The sequence below is a fragment of the Electrona antarctica genome (assembly GCF_951216825.1).
Source record: "Electrona antarctica genome assembly, chromosome: 17".
Classification (NCBI taxonomy): Eukaryota; Metazoa; Chordata; class Actinopteri; order Myctophiformes; family Myctophidae; genus Electrona; species Electrona antarctica.
Window position 1 is genome coordinate 15914932 of NC_136798.1, and position 21305 is coordinate 15936236.

The window sequence follows — 21305 nt, forward strand, 5'->3', positions numbered from 1 at the left end:
AGGAAAAACCTTTGCCTGGAATTTTTCACATCTGCTCTTTATAGCGCCACCAGGAGGCCGACATATGTAAAACACATTTTCTAATATTACTCCTTCAGATTTTATCCAAATTTCACGCAAATCGGTACACATGCTCTCCATAGTCATGTGATCATGTGATTTGTTTGATTTCTCATAATTATCCATCCTGATTGGCTACGATTGGCTTCTAAAGTTTTCAGGAGTAGCCGTTTTGTACCCGTTTTGTACAAATCGCCACAACTCCTCAACGCAGCGTCCGATTGTAGTGAAACTGTGCATGCCTATTCCCACTACTAGGCTGAGGAAGAAATGCCACTTGACAGTTTTAAAATCAGCCTCATGGTGGCGCTACAACAGGCCAAGTTGCGTCACACACACACACACACACATACACACACACACACACACACACACACACACACACACACACACACACACACACACACACACACACACACACACACACACACACACACACACAAAACCCCATATAAACATGTGTATATTACGCCTAAACATTTTTCCAAACATCACACACACTCCTATCCTCCTGGTGGAGACCTGTGCCCAGAAGGGCACTTTTTCTAGTTATGTACTGTTGTTGTTGTTGTTGCTTTTTTCCCTGATATTTTTAGTATTTCTTTGTGTACAGCACTTTGTTTCAACTTTGTTGTATAAAAATGTGCTCTATAAATAAAGTGGATTGGATTGGATTGGATTCACACTTTTAGGGATTGTATGCAACTGTGTGTGTGTGTGTGTTTGTGGGTGTCTCTCCTGTCAGTGTGTGTATGACTATATGAATGAGGTGTCTGGTGAGGACCTAGATAGGGATGCCGGTTTGTGAGGTCAGGCGAGAAAGGTTTGCTGGGACTGTTGCTATGGAAGGTGTGTGTAGAAGAGCAGTCAAGAGTCTGTTTATGCATGCATGTGCTTGTGTTTGTGTGTCAAGGCTCCACATTAAATTGAGTGTGTACAAATGTAACCAAATGGACCATTCACGGTTACATTTGTACATTCTCTGAGTTACATATAGGGATGAATAAACAATAATAATTTGACAGATATGTGCATATTGTCAGTGATGTACTGTAGTAGGGAAACCTTCATTTTTAGAAAGGGAAGATGGTTCTCCATACTGTATGTTGACTATTTAGATATGCTAGTTTTGTTTAGATAGACGTTATGTGTTTACTTGTTCTTAGACGCTGTGTATGTTATTAAGACAGATGTTAGGTGTCTATCTGCTACTGTCTATCTGAACTTTCTTGGCATTCTGTTTATTCAACCACTTACTATTGTGTTGTTTGTGTGACTAGCGTTCATACCACTTATCTTGCACTTTGTAAGTTGTTCTGGATATAGTGTCTGCTTACATTTTAATTGTAATTGTAAATGATCACATGAATATGATCAAAATGCAATTTAAAATGTATTACAGATGGTATAAATACAGCTATTTGGCCTATAACAAAACCTACATTAAATTATTATGTCACTTAGTTTAATTAGAATAACATCAGTTTCATATATTTTTTAACTTGTGTATGATATATGTACACAAAGTGGTTGTTTATTGATACATGCTATGTGTGTTTGTGTAAAGAAGACAAAATTCTGTTTACTTGAAAACATACGTAAAATGGTAAATGGTGCAATGGTGCATACGTATGGAACCCAACTCTTCATGTTGCCTTTGAAGTGTTTACTGTGTAAGCACTTATCTGCCCATGATTTGTGTGTGTGTGTGTGTGTGTGTGTGTGTGTGTGTGTGTGTGTGTGTGTGTCGTGCATGCATGTGTCTATCCATACCAGGCACCAGGAAATCGTCTCCCGTCTTGGAGACTGTGTCCCTTGGGGTTGGTGACTCACTATGGCCCTATGCCCCACCCCCCCACCCCAACCACACACACACACACACACACACACACACACACACACACACACACACACACACACACACACACACACACACACACACACACACACACACACACACACACACACACACACACACACACACAGAGACCTGTGGTAGACCTCCTACACTATACAGGAACCTCTGGCTCCAGGAAGAAGACTTCAAAATGTAGGCACAGGAAAACAAAAACACAGGACAGAGCATGTTGTCAATGTAGGCTGTGGAGCAAAGGCCAGACAAACACGCACGCACGCACGCACGCACGCACGCACGCACGCACGCACGCACGCACGCACGCACGCACGCACGCAAAGACACAGACACAGACACAGATACAGACACAGACACAGACACAGACACAGACACAGACACAGACACAGACACAGACACAGACACAGACACAGACACAGACACAGACACAGACAAATATGTTCTGGTTGGTTCTTTTCACATAAAGAACCACCTGCAGGTTATCTGTTCTAGCTCTGCTGACCTCACCTGTTTTTAGAACACGTTCTCTCTGCTCATTGATCACTATGGATGTTTATTAGAGATAACAACAGAGTGCTAATCGATGTCAGACCTGTGTGTGTGTGTGTGTGTGTGTGTGTGTGTGTGTGTGTGTGCGTGCGTGCGTGCGTGCGTGCGTGCGTGCGTGCGTGCGTGCGTGCGTGCGTGCGTGCGTGCGTGCGTGCGTGCGTGCGTGCGTGCGTTTCTTATGTCTAGTCTATGAATCAGCTCCTCTGGTCAAATGGGCTAAAAATAACCTCAGAGAAAGATACATTTTGAGCGCTAGCATGTCTGTTTTTTTTGCTGTTTTAGCTGATTTATTTTATTAGTATAATATTTCATTAGTGAGTAGTATATATTTAAGTGATTTTCTTTGGTTAAAATAAGTGTTAAATAGCTAGTCCCCATGTCTCTTTTATCAGGTTGGGATATCAATTTTATCCAATCAAGATAGAGAACTCAGTCAGGATATGATTAAACAAGTGAAATTGGAAGTGATAACAAATACATGAACTGACTAAATTGGAATGGGAACACTATAAAAGATTAAGCTGATCGTAAATGGTACTCTCTCCTGATTGGCTAAAAATGTGTCACCTAGGGGTGGTGGGGCGCTGTTACTGAACAAACACTTACTATCACAATATCTTTAACCTTTTTGTTTTGATCATAAAAATATACCCTATACCACCGTGCGTGCGTGTGTGCGGGTGTGCGTGCGTGCGTGCGCAAGCATTATATTTGTGTGTTATTGTGTGTTATTACAAGGTATCTGTGCTATGCTTGTGGATTAGGTTTGTTTGAGCAGGCAGGGTCAAGGAGTCACACAGCAGAGACACAATTTACGTGTAATTTATGCTTCATCGTATGACGGTGTCCCGCAGTGGCCACAGCCGACGTACAAGCCCACAGCACGTCTCATCCGCTTGACGTTATGGGCTTGTGCATCAGCTATATGGTCACCATAGGACACTGTCATACGACGAGGTACCGTACTGGGCTCGACACCTGGTCTTCAGCAGAAGATAACACATGCGCATACGCACACGCAAGCACATTCAACACACGCGCACACACACACACACACACACACACACACACACACACACACACACACACACACACACACACACACACACACACACACACACACACACACACACACACACACACACACACACATATTAATTAACTAGGAGTGTGTGCTGGAATAAATTATTAACATCTGAGCTGCAGGATGTCATACGTGATGGGGCGAGGTGCTGAACTGGACAATGTTTGAAGAGCAGAGCAAACACACATCACACCACGGTGAATTACCGATGATAAGAATTCAATTATCAAAACCCTCTTTTCTACGAACAACCTCCACTGTTTGGAAAGCTACCCGTGCACTCAAAAGGTTCAAATGTTTCTTTTACGCTTGTACGTCAATATTTGAAATTCGGCACCCATGGGTGTTGCTTGCTTGGACATCTATCGCTCTACAATTTAAAATAGGCATAATAAAAACATCTAATATGTTGTAACATCATCCACACTTAGTTCCAAAACTGAGTCACATGGCGAGCTTATAGCCATATGCAGAAATCCAACACTACCTCCTCAACCAGTCACAGTCTGGCATAGCCAATCATATTGACCTGAAAGTTGGATTGACAGCTGCTGCCAATCACAAAAGACATGGCAGGGTGTTTCCACGATTGTGTGTGTGTGTGTGTGTGTGTGTGTGTGTGTGTGTGTGTGTGTGTGTGTGTGTGTGTGTGTGTGTGTGTGTGTGTGTGTGTGTGTGTGTGTGTGTGTGTGTGTGTGTGTGTGTGTGTTATTGAGTGTATTTTTATCCATTGAGACTCAGGGATCCCAGGACCAATGATAAGCAGTGGCCAAAGTCTGCAGGCTAGTCAGGGCCTAAAGAGCAAATAGAGAATGCACACATGCGCGGTCGCGCACCCTCACACAACAACACCAACACATGCACGCAAGCATGCACGCACACACACAAGATACGCACACAAGCACGCACATAGGCACGCACACAGCGAATAGCTAATAATATAGCTATTGGCCCTATGCCGACTTTACAAGTACGACTATATTACTTATAAACTTAAAGTAGGCAGAGGGGATGTGGAAGACAAAGATCATGTGTATGTTTGTGAGTAAAGGTGCAAGTCTGGGATGAAGCAGGCTCCAGGTTAGTCAAAGGTAAGATGACATCACCAAAACAATGGCCCCGGTGTCACTGAGAGTTCAAGCAGAGTTCATAGGTTTAAAGAGATATCAGTCTAGTCAGGATGGCATGCAAAGGTGCATGTTTATGGGAAGGAATGAGCAAGAGGGGGGAGCTTTTTATTGATTGATTGAACATTTTATTAACAGTTTCCAGAATGGGCACAAGGAAAGTACAGGTCAATACTAAAAGGGAAATGTGATCTGCCCCGAGAATAAAACTAGAAAAAGCACTAAGACTTGTTTACATAAATGTCCTCCATTTTCAATTCATCAGAACATTTAAAGACATACAAATATACACTTCTATTCAAAAAAACAGATAGAAATCATCATATGCACAGTTAGAAAACGCTAGGGCAAACAAGAAATATAGGGGGGGACTTTCACTTTTTACAGGGTCCAGGAATTCCTGAAGAAGATCCCAGTGATCGAAACGTTGCATTAATAAACCAGTGGAGCTGAGTTATTCCTTACCAGTGTTGCGGACTCTATTTCTTTCTCTTGTACTGCCATTTGTCCAGCACCTGGGCTAGAGTGGATGTGCATGCTCTATTACCTTTATTAGTACTATAAGCTCATATCTTTACTCTGGTCTGGCTTACTCATCTTTGATTCTGTCAGTATGTGTTGCATTTGTCTGGCGATCTTGTCTGTTTGAGTGATGTTGTGGCATAGTATGGTGGGAAACAGTAAACTCGATTAAGTTGGTTGTCAAGACAGGCGGTCCGTGCTATGTTTAATCTGATTCGTTGATAATGTCAATGAAGTCCACACCCACAACACCAGAGGGAGTTCAACAAACCATGTGCAACCCAGATTCGGCACAAACAAGGGACTAAATTAATTTCGCTCCTATGCCACCAAAATGTGGACCGCCCTACCAACAGTCATAAAGACATGCAAATCCCTTTTGCGGCTGCAATTCGAAACTGGCCCCGGTAAAATCTGAATCCCCCACCCACCCCTTTTCCCCCTCACTGTATATGTTTTTTTTCCCCTTTTTATCTCCTCTAAGATGATTTCCAGTGTTTGGCTATATAGAAGTGTATATTTGTACGTCTCTAAATGTTATGATGAATTGAACATGATGAACCCTATTGTAAACAAGTGTAATGCTTTATGGTGTCGTCCACAGTTAACAGTTTTGTATTGAGTTGTGCTTGAAATGTACTGTAATTCTCCAATCTGTTAATAAATACTTCAATCAATTCAATCAATCAATTCACCTGAAACAGTCATCACAACTGGGTGTGAATTCTCTCTGTGTTCTGCTCTCTGACCCTTACGCTGTCCATGGTGCTGAATGTCACTTATCAGAGAGAATATCAATTATTGATTTAATTACACATTGTGTAACCTACATAAATTAGCATCCTAGTAAGGTGAGACTCCATTTGAAAGCTTAGTTTAACTTAAGTTGTCTCAACCTATGCAGACCTCTACTGTCTTTAAAGTTCCATGCCATTTTTGTGAAAGTTATTTTCATATTGCCTATATAAGATGCTTCGGCCACCATGGAATGTTAGTTTGTATACGATATGTGTCTTGTAGAATTTGAGTTGAAGATGTGTATGCTGCTACGTACCTTTTCTATAAATATTCTATTGGTAGAATATCAGAGCTTCCAAGTCAGTTCTGGCCTTTGGTGACAGCTGAACCTGACATACTATGATTTCCCCTTACTGGTGCTAATGTTTTGTTTTGTTTTTGTTTTCACTTCATTGGTATGATATGCTAGTGGTTGTTTATATTTCATTGCTTTGTTTAGTTTCGTTTACAGCACATTGGTTGACCTAGTTATGTTAAATGTGTAAATGTGTGAGTTGAGTTGGTAGAATAGGCTATTGATAGTGTAAAGGCCATTGATGTTGATGATGTCATCAGGTAAACTTGCCACAACCCTGCTGAATTGATGCCACAGTCACTATCGCAATCACAGTAATAGGAAGAAAGAGAATCACTGCTGAGCAGCCCAATGTTTCGTCAACATAAAATAAACTGTCCTCCTGTCAGTCAGAGTGCTGCCCCTCCCTCTCTCCAAACACTGTAAAAGAGAACAAAAACACAATGAGGAAACGAGAGGAGAAAGTCGCCTCAATCCAGACACCGTCACTGGACAGCATGAGCCTGATAACGGGAGGAATGGTCCTGTTTGGACAGACAGACAGAAGGGAAAAGAGCGAGAAAGAGACCAGGATGATAGACGCGTTTAGATGGAAGAAAACTAGAACAAATTGGTTGGGTCTCATGGCAATTTTAAGAAGAACGACAAAAACTGCAAAATAATTAGCAGGAGAGAAAAGGAAAGGAGAACGCACAATGTAAAATCCAGAATGTTCATTGTCATTGAACCCGAGTGTGAGTGAAAATGGAGCCGTAATATCACTGTGCACTGACTGGACAGGAGGAGTTCAGTGGAAAACAAAAGAGGCTCCACACTCTCCTCTCTTATCTGTCTGAAGGGCCTTATCCAGGACTGGCTCTGTTAGTGTAACCCCTCTCTCTTTCCCCCCAACCCTCCCTGCCTCTCTCCTTCCACCCCATTCCCCAACCCCCCCCCCCCCCCCCCCCCCCCCCTCCCCCCAAGCTTGTGGCCGGACCCCCTTATCAGGCCAGGGGTGACGTCAGGGGGCCCACATTTGCTGGAGGGGAGGGGGGCCGGAGACGGAGGCTGATAGCACGGCAGAGACTGCCTCTACACAGGCTGTGGGAACCACGGGCCCGGCCCACCTCGACCCACTGGCCCTACACGTCCTCCTTACGCACGCATCGGCACAGGGGCTGACACCTACACACACATGTACAGCATGGACACATGCACACACAAACACTAATACAACAAGATCCTGCTGCTTGGGGCGGAGTGGAGGGTCAGTATCCCCCTCTGGTTATTCATTTGTTTTATCCCAGCTTCTGGGTCGACTGGATTTTAATTTGCAGACTTAATTTGCATTTCCATTTGGGAACGGTAGACCATCGCACTTTAATAAAATAAAATAAAACAATGATGTTAATCTCTTGTGTTCCTATTTTGGGCAAATATTTCAAAATTATACTACTTTTTAATTAAAAAAAATTAGTAGCCTACAACATAACGAGAAAATATTAGTTTTTCTTTTCTTTTTTCATTCTTTTTGTTTTGTTTTTTTTACAAATCAAACCCTGCTTACAATGTACAGTACAGTTAATGAGCTCTCTTATCTCTGTTCCAAACGGCTTAACATTTCAAAATAAAGAGTCTCTCATCCACTTGGCCTGTACAAATAGCACATAATTCTTCCCTCAGATAGCCTGCAGTACATCCCATACTTGATCCACCACTACGCCATCTATCACTTGAATTTACTTTCACTTGGGGTGACCCTATAGCTGAATGGTTATAGGGCGCACACCACATGGCATACTTCTCCACGAGATTAACACACAGACCTCATTCTCCACACTTCCTCAAACGAATATGGCAATGAAGTGATTTCCCTAGAAATGCTCTGAACAGCCTGTTTGAGCATGTGTCAGGTTCTTGACCTGACCAGAGCTTTTTAGAGGACTTTAGGTGTGAAATGCACCGACTGTTGCGCCAAATGTGGTGGTGACCTATCCATTTCTGTTCCGCCCGCTGGCTGCAGCCGTGTTCAGCGGACAAGATTTCCAGCAGACAAGGTCACATGCTGTCAATCGGCCAATCATCAAAAGGTTGCACAAATGCCACTGTTCCTTCCGGTCTATTTATCAGCATTCGGTAGTTTCAGAGCTAGCCGGAAAGAACCCTCTTTTCTGGGCATAGAGGCAGATCAAACTAGCGCTGGAAACCAACGCCAACTTCCTATTGGTTCACCAACCTAATTTACATTCACTTCAACAGGAATACATTCAAGTTCACGTAAGGAGAATTAAGGTTTACATTCCTCCACACCCATTCCATAAAGCCCCTTCCCCACCCCAGACCCCATTCCCTAAAGCCCCTTCCCCACCCCAGACCCCATTCCCTAAAGCCCCTTCCCCACCCCAGACCCCATTCCCTAAAGCCCCTTCCCCACGCCAGACCACACACACATATACACAAGCACGCGTGTACAATCATTACCATCATAACAATAAAGTCACTATTGAGGTTTTAAAGACATCATCATTTAGGTTGATAACAAAGACAGGTCCTTATTTTGGCCCATGTATCTCCATAAATGACTAGTGTGCCTACTGGGGCATAACAAGCTGTGAAGTCAGTGCCAGAATTGCTCTGTGAGACATAAATTCACCAGGGACTAATCAGGACATAAATAATATCTACTATCTGAGACTAGGTTAAGGAGGCACTTAGCCCTGAGTGCTGGAATGGCTATTGTCACTTTAGAAAATCACTGAAAAATGTATTTGCATGCCATGTATGCATGTGTGTTTATGTGTATTGGAGCAATGATTAAACAGGTGCATGTTTGATTACTGTTTGCAGGTGCAGCACTCCCAAGATATGCATAGGCCACAGTATAGTGCATGCACACAAAACATGTATCTTTATTCTTTATACATGCACACAAAACATGTATCTTTATTCTTTATACATGCACACAAAACATGTATCTTTATTCTTTATACATGCACACAAAACATGTATCTTTATTCTTTATACATGCACACAAAACATGTATCTTTTTACATATCATGCTATTCTTGAATGTGTGTCTCTTCTTGCATACTGTAAATGCCCCCATAACATTTGTACTGAACTCTATTCAAAGATTATTATACTACTGTATACTACATGATATTCCAGTCTACTTTTCTCAGCTGAAAGGGGAGTAAATTGAAACATCCATCAACATTGCATCTGTTGCAAACATGAGCGTGCGTGCGTGCATGCGTGTGTGTGTGTGTGTGTGTGTGTGTGTGTGTGTGTGTGTGTGTGTGTGTGTGTGTGTGTGTGTGTGTGTGTGTGTGTGTGTGTGTGTGTGTGTGTGTGTGTGTGTGAGAGAGATGTTTTCGGAGATGGATCTGTCGGATGGGGAGTGGAGACGCAGTTATCTTTGTGTTGTTCCCGATAAGGCGGAGAAGATTTGTAACATTTGTGTGTCCTTCTCTAACTCTGACCTCTCCTCAGGCAAGTAGGAGGAAGAGAAGTTTGGCCTTGAAAGAGAGGCAGAGAGAGAGAGAGAGAGAGAGAGAGAGAGAGAGAGAGAGAGAGGCGCAGTTGGGGGAATGGGGGGGAGGCTCATATATTTCCAAGAATAGACTATCTACAAGCTCACAATGTGTTGCATTAAGATGCATTGTGAGCTTGTAGATCTGCTATTTTGGTGTGTAATTCCGCTGTAATACAACAGAGTATAAATCAGGCTTAAGAAGAAACGAGAGAAGGAGATCGTTGTCTCTGAATCACTCGTCTCCCCTCCAGCTCACCCCTCTCGCTTGCTCTCCTCCTAACTTGCTTTGTCAGATTCTCACTCCCTAAATTTCTCCAGTGGCCACGGCGGCCTTGGGTGTAAATAATGGAAGGAGTGAGAGAATCAGGGGAGGGGAGGTGAGTGGTGGAGCAAGAGGTGTGCATGAGGTGTACTGTGTAAATGCTTGTGTATGCTGTACTGGTGGCGCAGAGCCCTGAATGACAACAAGGTCAATAAACAAAATAAACTACATAGAAAAAACTGCATTCAATCTGTCACGAAATCTGGCTGCTCAAAATGTTACTTGCACAACAAGGCCTACATAGACAAGTGAAATGGATTGATTCCCCATACTTACCTCACTGCCCTACGAAGCCAAAGTGCAGTAACTATGTAAAAAACATTGGCTGGTATTGGGTTGGGAAGTGTTTCAACTGGTCAGCCAAATGATAGTGGCAAATAAGTGATATTACAAATTGTTATTTACTAATTGTAAATATGTTCTTGACAATCTTGACAATCTTCTCCATGTATGGTTATCCAGGGTTAGATGAGGTCAGTGTCGGGATCTTCATATATGGAGATGGTCATATATGGTGGAGTGACGTGTCACGAGGTGTGAACATATATGGAGGAGGTGTGATGTCACAAGGCGTGACCATCTATGAAGGTGTGATGTCACGGTGATGTGGGATGTCACAAGGCGTGACCATATATGGAGGTGTGATGTCACGAGGCGTGACCATATATGGAGGTGTGGGAACTAACTAACGGACGGACGGACGGACGGACGGACGGGTGATGCAGGTTTTCATATAATGCGACCTAAATGGTTGCAATAAATTGTAAGTTATACAATCAAAATAAATTTCCCCTGGATTCTATGCATCATTACACAACCTAATATTTTCCTTGTTGTTGTTTTTTTGTTGCTTTTCTTTCCAAAACACACTTTAACTATACTCTACTACGGACTCCATGCTGATTGACTAGTACATGATTGGCTTTCAAAGTTTGCGGGTAGGGCCCATTTTGCATGAAGTATACCACAAGCTGCAGCACAGCTGGACCAATCAAATTGTCCTGTTATAGCACCACCATGAGGCCAGATTTTTGAGGAGCTGTGTGTCCCTGGGTCCCTTGCTGGCTTTGTCCAAGCACGAAAATAGCGTTTGGTTGGTTTTCACAACCAACCAAGTGTCACTGTTGCGCAGCCTAACACACACACACACACACACACACACACACACACACACACACACACACACACACACACACACACACACACACACACACACACACACACACACACACACACACACACACACACACACACACACACACACACACACACACACACACACACACACACACACACACACACACACACACACACACACACACACACACACACACACACACCACTCAGTTCACACAGATTTTTTCCAAATCTCATGGAATTCTATTCAACTTATTTTATGTGATCAAGATGTATCTGACAGATTTCTCATATTGCATTCTAATTGGCTATGATTAGCATCTAAACTTGGCAGTAGTGGCTCATTTTGCACAAACCTTTGCATGTACAGTTGCACACTCACTCACACAGTAGAATATAGGCCAAGGAAGAATCCACTCCATTTTATAAATCTTGAACCGTTGGTCGTAGGTCTTCAATGTTTTTGCACAGTGCACTCACCGAACGCTCTGGGTTGGCAACCCAGCCTGGCAAGGACCTGTGCTCCGAGGACACAAGGAGTGTCGAGAACGACATCCTCTCTTTTCCTCCCTCTTGGTAACATGCCATGCTGCCTGCCTTAGTGCCCCCCTAGCCCTCTGGGTGATATGAGAAGCAGAGGGCCTCATTAGTCTTTTTAATTGGTTCAGAATATAGTCGAAGCAGTCCAATCAGTGGTCAGATGCCAGACCCCTGCCTGGCCGTGTTCCAGACAAAAGTAAACGGTTCCAGTGTGGAACACTGTGCAGGCTAAAAAACAGATCACAGAGTGCATCTCATCACATTCAACAAAAGATAACTGGATTTGATTCAACTAACCAAAACTGGGGGTTTACTGCAACAGCCCTTTCCCCTGTTTTCATCCATCAGTAGACTCTACTAGACTGTGCTCACTAGTAGACAGTTGGGAGAACTGGAAAATCACACCTGTGTGAACTGAGCGGTGCAAGCTGCTCAACAACACCGCTAGCTGGCTAGCTGCAGTTATAGTGCTAAGTGTGATTGGCCCTTTAGGCTGCTCACCAGTGCCACTTTAGGTCACCCAGCTGTAGCTGTTCGTACTGCAGACAGACAGACAGACAGACAGACAGACAGACAGACAGACAGACAGACAGACAGACAGACATTGGGGCGGTTAGGCACCGCTCGCTCAGTAGTTGTATGTTGCTTGAACGGCCATTGCTGTGCGTAAGGTTGCCACCCGTCCCTTAAAATACAGAATCATCCCTTATTTGAGAATTAAATGATGCGTCCCTTATTGAACCAATAAGGAACGCAGTTTGTTCCTTATTTTCCTAAATAGCCCCTACACGTCAACACTGAATTTAACAATAATGAACAAAACAAAACAAAACAAAACAAAACACAGGAAATATTAAAGTCAGCACAATTGTTCTAGCGGGAGGCACACAGTACCTAAAGTAGCCTAAACCAGTGGTTCCCAAAGTGGGGTCCGGGGACCCCCAGGGGTCCTTGAGGGAGTTCCAGGGGGTCCCCAGCTAAATGGTAGTTTGGAGCCAAATGGACCCTTATGGGTCTGTAACTCTGAGAGTGTACAAATGGAACCAAATGGACCCTCAGAGTTAAATTAACATTGATTTTACAATATGAATTGGGGGTCCCAGAGATAGAAATGCCATTAAATGGGGGTCCGTATACTAATGCATGTCAAACTGGTACTTGAAATTAAATGGGTTGAGAATCACTGCGTAAACATCTTCTCTTATGGGGGTCGCTGGCATATATTTTCTAATGGGGGTCCGTGGGCTAATTAGTGTCAATTTGGGGGTCCTTGACATGAAAGAGTTTGGGAACCACTGGCCTAAACTATATTGGTGTATGTTTTCTGTGCCGCATGGGGACTAACATTACTTATATACTGTATAAGATCACAGAAGAACCAAACATTACAGTAGTGTCAGTTTGTGTCAGGAGGTGGTTTCCAAGTAGGACCCAAATGCGAGGAAGTCAGAATCAAGTGGAAGTTTATTTAAACAGGTTTGCAGGAGAGCAACACCATCAAACAAACATAAAACAGACTAGGAACTCAGGTGACAATACAATAATCCAACACAGAACACAACCAAACACAGGGCTTAAATAGGCACAAGATTAACAGGACACAGGTGAACTCAAATCAAATAAACAACAGGATTGGCTGGGGGAAAACAAGACACAGGTGAAACAAAGAACCAAAAATCAGGGAAGGTGAGACAAGGCAGGAACCAACTACAAAGGAAAACAGGAAACACAAAGCATCACTTCAAAATAAGATTCAAGAACACCATAGCATAACTTCAGAATAAGTTCCAAGAACAACAAAAACAACACACAGAAGGCAGATCCTGACAATACCCCCCATCAAAGGGGCGGATCCCCAGACGCCCCACAAAAACAACAAACGGGAAGTGGTCCGGCGGAGGGACCAGGACTGAACTGGAGGGACAGGGCAAGACAGAGGGGGCAAGGCGGAAAATAACTGGACTGGAGCAAAGAGCCAGGGGCTGGGGGCTAAGGCAGGGTGGAGAGGGGCTGGGGATGACTGACCAATACAGAACAGAGAGGACAGAGGACACTAGCAAGGAAAAGGTGACGAGAAACAGGCAGAAAAGAGACAAGACGGAGAATAGGAATCACTCACACAAGCAATCAAGAAGACACACACAAGGACAAAGACATCCACAACAGGCATCACACAACTAGCTGAAAGACTACAAGAAACCAGAAAAACACTGCAGGCTACAGACACAGGACAGACATGGAGAGACAGCGGAAGGCACAACCATACAACCGGAATCACACTGAAAGACAAGTAGGCAAACACACAGACAGACATGCAGAAAGGCACATAGACAAGCAGACAGGCATCAACTCAGACAAACCAACAGACAAACAGATTAACTGGCACACTGGCAGACAAGCGGACAAACAGGTGATCTCACACATCTGGCGGGAAAGAAAGTCAGAAGGTAGACTGGAGGACTGGGGGGTAGACAGACGGACTAAAAGACTAGCAGACAAACTAGCAGACACGCAGAGAGGGAGACAGGCAGACAAACAGAAAGGGAGAGCAGTAGGTAGACCAAGTGAACCCTCCACCAAAGGGCAGGACATTCTAGAACGGAACAGAGGAGGCTGGGAAGAGGAAGTAACTTGGGGAACAAAGGGGCTGGCATACTGGGATACAGGGGAGAAAGGCTGCAAAACTGGGGAAGTAAGGTGGCCAGGGACAGGGCTAGAAACGGGACTATAGGGCCTGGGTCTAGGGCAAAGAGGCTGAAGAGGGCTGGGACAAAATGGCTCTGCAGAGCATGGGGACAAAGGCTCAGGAGGACATGGAGACAGAGACTGGGGCAGCGGACACTGAGACGGGGGCATAGGGAGAGGAGAATATTGGTCAGGTGGCTGAAGGGGTACTGGGAGAACAAAACAGGCCTCACATGGCTGTTTAGACACTGGGAGGACTGAACTGGGGTCTGGTGGCTGTGGGGACACTAGGAGCACAGAACAAGGGTCTGGTGGCTGGGGGAACACTGGGAGGACAGAACAGGAGTCTGGTGGCTGGGGGGACACTGGGAGGACAGAACAGGAGTCTGGTGGCTGGGGGGACACTGGGAGGACAGAACAGGAGTCTGGTGGCTGGGGGGACACTGGGAGGACAGAACAGGAGTCTGGTGGCTGGGGGAACACTGGGTTTGGTTCAACAGCGACAACCAGAGGCAGTTCAGAATGTTCAATGTGAGTGTCAGCAGGGTAAACGGATAGGGTCTCAGGCAGACTGTCAGCAGAGACAGCTGACAGGACGTCTGGCTGGGCGTCGGCATAGTCCGCTGGCAGAGCATCAGCGAGGGAAGTCGATGGGGATGCAGGCACGACGTTGGTGATGGCGACGGCCGGGTAAACATGTGGAACACAAGCGGGGGTAGCCGACGAGGACACAGACAGGACAGAGGCGGGGACAGACGAGGACACAGACTGGACACAGGCGGGGACAGACGAAGACACAGACTGGACACAGGCGGGGACAGACGAGGACAAAGACAGGACCGAGGCGGGGACAGACGAGGACACGGACTGGACAGAGGCAGGGACAGACGAGGACTCGGACGGGTCACTGACGGGACTAGGCAGGGTGTTGGCGGGACCAGCCAACACAATCTCAGGCAAAACTTGGGGCAGAGTCACAGTAGCACTGGGCAGCAGTGGAGCCTCTTGAACACTGGGCAGTGATACACACTGGGCACTGGATAGCAAGGACTCCAAGGCGCTGGGCAGCGAATAATCCATGACGCTGGGCAACAGGGAGCGTTGCCGGTGTCGGGAACCATGTCGCGCACGCCCCCTTCTGGAGGTCCCACGGGTTCCCCTGAACACGACCAAACGAGACCCCTCAAATGGGTCTTGGGCTGGAGTCGGCTCAGGGTAGACAGGTACCGAGTCATTACAGACAAGATCAGGGAAGTTCACAAAGCAGGCAGGTGTAGGGACGCAGGGATGCAGAAGAGTGTCAGCAGCACCGGGCACAGTGACACTGGGCACCTCGGAGGCACTGGACAGCGCAGGCTCGGTGGCACTGGGCAGCGCAGGCTCGGTGGCGCTGGGCAGCACAGGCTCGGTGGCGCTGGACAGCTCGGGTTCAGGTTCGCTGGGCAGCTCGGGTTCGCTGGGCAGCTCGGGTTCGGGTTCGCTGGGCAGCTCGGGCTGGGGTTCGCTGGGCAGCTCGGGTTCGCTGGGCAGCTCAGGTTCGCTGGGCAGATCGGGTTCGGGTTCGCTGGGCAGCTTGGGTGCGCTGGGCAGCACAGGCATGGACTTGGTGTTGCTGGGCAGCACAGGTTCAGGAACACTAGATACTGGAGAACCAAAAACTCTTCTCAGCTCTGTTGTGAAAGAGTTGTAGCTGGAGCAAAAACTTTGTTCCTCCTCCCACACATCAATAGCCCAGGATAGGGCCTCTCCTGTGAGCATGTACCTCACATAAGCCAGGCGGGAATGTTCAGTGGAGAAGGCAGGTGCCTGGTCCTCAAAAACTGCCCAACACTGGGCAAGGAAAGAGTCACAGGACTCAGGATTACCTCCATAGCGCTCAGGGTGAGGAGCGTGGAGCCCCTGGGTGGGCAAGGCATGGGCAGGAGATGGCAGAGTACAGGCATGTGTCACAGGGGTGTACACCGACAGACCTGGGCTCACTAGCGGCTTGCTCCAAACTGCTGGCATCTTGAAAATAATCAAAAACAAAACTCTTCCCGCTGGGTCCAATGGTGGTTGGATTATTCTGTCAGGAGGTGGTTTCCAAGTAGGACCCAAATGCGAGGAAGTCAGAATCAAGTGGAAGTTTATTTAAACAGGTTTGCAGGAGAGCAACACCATCAAACAAACATAAAACAGACTAGGAACTCAGGTGACAATACAATAATCCAACACAGAACACAACCAAACACAGGGCTTAAATAGGCACAAGATTAACAGGACACAGGTGAACTCAAATCAAATAAACAACAGGATTGGCTGGGGGAAAACAAGACACAGGTGAAACAAAGAACCAAAAATCAGGGAAGGTGAGACAAGGCAGGAACCAACTACAAAGGAAAACAGGAAACACAAAGCATCACTTCAAAATAAGATTCAAGAACACCATAGCATAACTTCAGAATAAGTTCCAAGAACAACAAAAACAACACACAGAAGGCAGATCCTGACAGTTTGATTGATTGATTGATTGATTTATTAACAGTTTGCAGAATTACAGTACATTTCAAGTACAACTCAATACAAAAAACTGTTAACTGTGAGTGGACGACACCATAAAGCATTACATTTGTTTACAATAGGGTCCACCATTTTCTTTTTTTATGATTTGTTCTTTATTAAATTTCTTTTGTATATGAAACTGACATAGACATAGACAAAACACAACAAAATAAATGCATAACAAAACAAACACATAACAAAACAAAACAATATAACAGAGATGCACAGAAATATCCCGCAGTCCACCCCAGCCCCAATTCCAGACATATTCCTTCAGTGTATTTTTCTAAAGTTGCAGCCCGTTCAGAGCTCACTCAGAGCCAGAAACGAATCAGAGTCCTGATACGTGCATATGGTAAAAGCCCCATTTTAAGTCATAGTCGTCCATCCTATTGAGCAGCCTGTATGACAGTCGCTCGTAAGCGGCCAATAGTCCCATCGATGCATCCCAGAGGGATGGAGCAGGTGCAGATGGAGCCTTCCAGTCCTTGACCAACAGCCTCCTAACATAATGGCCGTTTGTATCCATTCAGCTAAAGGAGGAGCAACATGCCTCAATGTGGCAGGATCCCCCAGAATGAACAGACTGGGTGAAAAAGGAATGTGTATGCCCGTTATTCTCTCCAGTCTTTCATGTATAGCAGTCCAATATTCCTGAATTTTGGGACAGCCCCAAAGCATGTGTAAAAGTGTACCGTCTCTATCCTGACGCCTCCAGCATTCAGGACCATCAGTCGAGCCGACCCTAAACAATCTTGATGGTGTCCAATATATTCTATTTATAATTTTGAATTGAATCAACCTTGTACGTAGTTCTCTTGACATTTTCCTTCCATTCCTAAGAATTCTAACCCAATCACCATCTGATATTGTAAGTCCTAAATCCCTTTCCCATGGCAACTTGGATGTGAATTTACACTGGTCAGAGGCATCCAGGAACATGGCATAGTATGTAGAAGCCTCATGACCCAGTCCAAATATTTTAAAAATATTTTCCACTGTGTCAATTTTAGGGGGGGGTGATGTGAGAGAACCAAAGGTTTTTACCAATAGGTGTCTCAGTTGTAAGTACTGCCAGAAGTGATTGTGTGGTAGGCCAAATTCTGTTCTTAATTCTTCAAATGATTTCAAATTGTTTTCTTGGTATAGATCTCCCAAAATCTTTACACCCCGTTGATACCATGGGTCCCAGAGGAAGGGAGCGGTTCGAAGTTAGTTTTTACTAACTCGTCCAATTTAGAAGGGAAGATTATGCCTAAATATTTTAGGCCCTTTTTAGGCCATTCAAATGAGCCCGCCTGAAACAATGATTTAAGACAATATGAAGTGAGTGGTAGGGCCTCAGATTTTGACCAATTTATCTTATAGCCTGATATGGATGAGATGGGTCCACCATTTTCAATTCATCAAAACATTAAGAGACGTACGAATATACACAACTATAGTCAACAGCAAGTAATCATAGAGGTAAAAAGGGAAATAAAACATATACAGTGAGGGGGAAAAGGGGTGGGTGGGGGATTCAGATTTTACAGGGGCCAGTTTCGAATTGCAGCCATCCGTAGGTGCTCTTTGAGAGCAGTTTTGAAGCAGTCAAGCTGGATTTGCATGTCTTAATGACTGTTGGTAGGGCGTTCCACATTTTGGTGGCATAGGAGCGGAATTAATTTAGACCCTTGTTTGTGCCGAATCTGGGTTGCACATGGTTTGTTGCACTCCCTCTGGCGTTGTAGGTGTGGACTTTGTTGACATTAAGGAAGTATTTAGACAGGTACATGCATTATCTTGGTGGTGTAGCGAATCTTGTGGACCAGACCCATTGCAAAATGCTGTACTCTGTCGTCAACCCTAAGCCATTCCAGCCTGTCAAAGTGGGCAGGGGTGAGGTGGGTTCGGGGAGTGAGGCCAAGTAGTAGCCTGACCAGTTTGTTTTGGGAAGTCTGGAGCCTTGTTTTAAGGGCCTTTGAGGTGCTATGGTACCGTCCAGGAGGTGCATGCATAGTCGAAGAAACCTTGTATGAGGGCTCCTGTTCTTTGGTTGACTTTTTTGATTACGTTGGTGGCCATTTTATCACCGGAAAGATTTGACTCCAAATTTCATCTTTTCGTGTTCTTCATGTTCAGTTCATTTTCAGTTCTTCATGACCCAAACATCCAGTAAGGGCGAAATCCATTTGACATTTGACAAACATCTCCTGAGATCGATTCGGTATGGGACCTTATATTATTTATCATCTTATTTATCTGTGTTTTTACAAGATGTCATGTCAGTAGTATTTCTAATACCTGCCCAATAGCCCACATCTTGGCTGCTGGGAAACTTCAACCTATTGCTTCAACTTATTGCTTCAACTTATTGCTTCAACCTATTGCTTCAACCTATTGCTTCAACTTATTTCTTCAACTTATTGCTTCAACTTATTGCTTCAACTTATTGCCGGCCTTGCCGCACACGCCTGCGCCGCAAGGCCGTGGCAGGCAAGAGTGTCCCTTATTTCAAGATCTCAAAGGTGGCAGACAGACAGACAGACAGACAGACAGCTTGAACGGCCATTGCTGTGCGTTGTGTCATGATAGAAAAAGAGACTACGTATTCAATGGCTGTTATTGTTATAGATAATATATTATTGTGATTGGCTGTGTGCAGAATATTAATTTACCTTGTCAAAGATTGTCTTGTTCCAAATAATGAGCAATAGGGTGAGATCGAAATTTCTTGCTTTTCAGTTGTGACTGTGTACACGCACGCATGTGTGTATTTGACATCTGCAACAATGAAATGTGTGTGTGTGTGTGTGTGTGTGTGTGTGTGTCTGCCTATAGCTTGTGGAGAATCCATCAAATCTTATCATTGTAAGTAAACATGACAGAGTGGACAAAATGTCTTGTGTGCCGTCAGACCTGCTATCTAGCCACAAGCCATATCTGTGATGATGGACTGATGTGGCGCTGCTTTGGACTAACCAGCGTCTGAGTGTGTGAGTGGGAGTACATGTGAATTCATCAAACACACACACACACACACACACACACACACACACACACGCACACACACACACACACACACACACACACACACACACACACACACACACACACACACACACACACACACACACACACACACACACACACACACACACACACACACACACACACACACACACACACACACACACACACACACACACATCAAAAGTCATACAAATGCAGACACTCAGACACACTACACACACACTCATGTCAAATTTAACTATCTACCTTATATCTTGCCTCGCACAGGAATATTACCTTTACAGTACATGAAAAGATGACTTATCGTGGCATCATAAATAGAAAGCCAAAGCCATTACTCATATATCCTTGGCAGGAATTTATGACTGTTATTTATTGGCCTGTGGTTAGTAGTTTTTAGCCATGAGTTCAACAGGTACTGGACCTTTTTATGTCTGAAAAGTGTACATTACTGTACGGGACAAGCCCCTTTTTATGGGAGATGAGATCAAAAGATAGTTGAAAATTCTCCTTAGGAAGAGATATATCACGGTTGGCTAATAGTTAATAACGTATTAATTACTGCAGGTTTTTCCTTGTGTATTAAAGTGTTAGCCTCTGCAAAATGAACTATGACCTTTATGATTATAGATCAGAATAAATTCCAGTAATGCAGAAAGTGAAAAAAGCAGCAGCAAAGAATAATAACATATTACCCCTTTGTGTAACATTAGCTGTTGATATACATACATATATATATGAAAGCACACGTTTTTTTTTATCTGCCATTTTTAGCTAATGTTCTCCCCATTATTAGATGTTGGGGTTCAAGTGGTTATGTAGGTTTTTGCATTTGACCAAGGTATGTTTCTGATTGTGATTCTGTGTGTGTGTGTGTGTGTGTGTGTGTGTGTGTGTGTGTGTGTGTGTGTGTGTTTAGGGGTCAACCTGTGTGTGCCTCTACATGTTACAACATAAACCGATAAGCAGGGTAAACAGACCACACACTATTTGCTCCTCTACCATGGTCATGTGATGAGGGTGTGTTGGAAGAGGAGTCCTGTCTTTCTTTCACTTAGTGCACCTTCCTTGGCAATTTTTGGCAAACCAACAGCCAATTATTATGTCCCTCTGTCTTTCATGTATTCACCTGAGTTGCAAACCGTTAGCCTACAAACCACTTAAACCCATGCCTTGTTGACCGGAGTCTCCCAGGGGTCTAATAGGCCCCTCCTGTTTTCCCTCTATACCAAATCTCCACCGA

The 21305-nt window shown here is 44.7% G+C and overlaps 1 protein-coding gene across 1 annotated transcript in view; it reads right to left on the reverse strand.

Annotated features, from left to right (window-relative positions):
- Positions 1-2884: 2884 nt before the first annotated feature.
- Positions 2885-21305, reverse strand: part of LOC306941530 (visual system homeobox 2-like) — a gene marked incomplete at its 5' end in the record, with an annotated part of 242961 nt that continues 224540 nt past the window's right edge. Inside the window, one exon of the transcript XR_013792171.1 lies at positions 2885-2910. The remainder of the gene's footprint in view (positions 2911-21305) is intronic.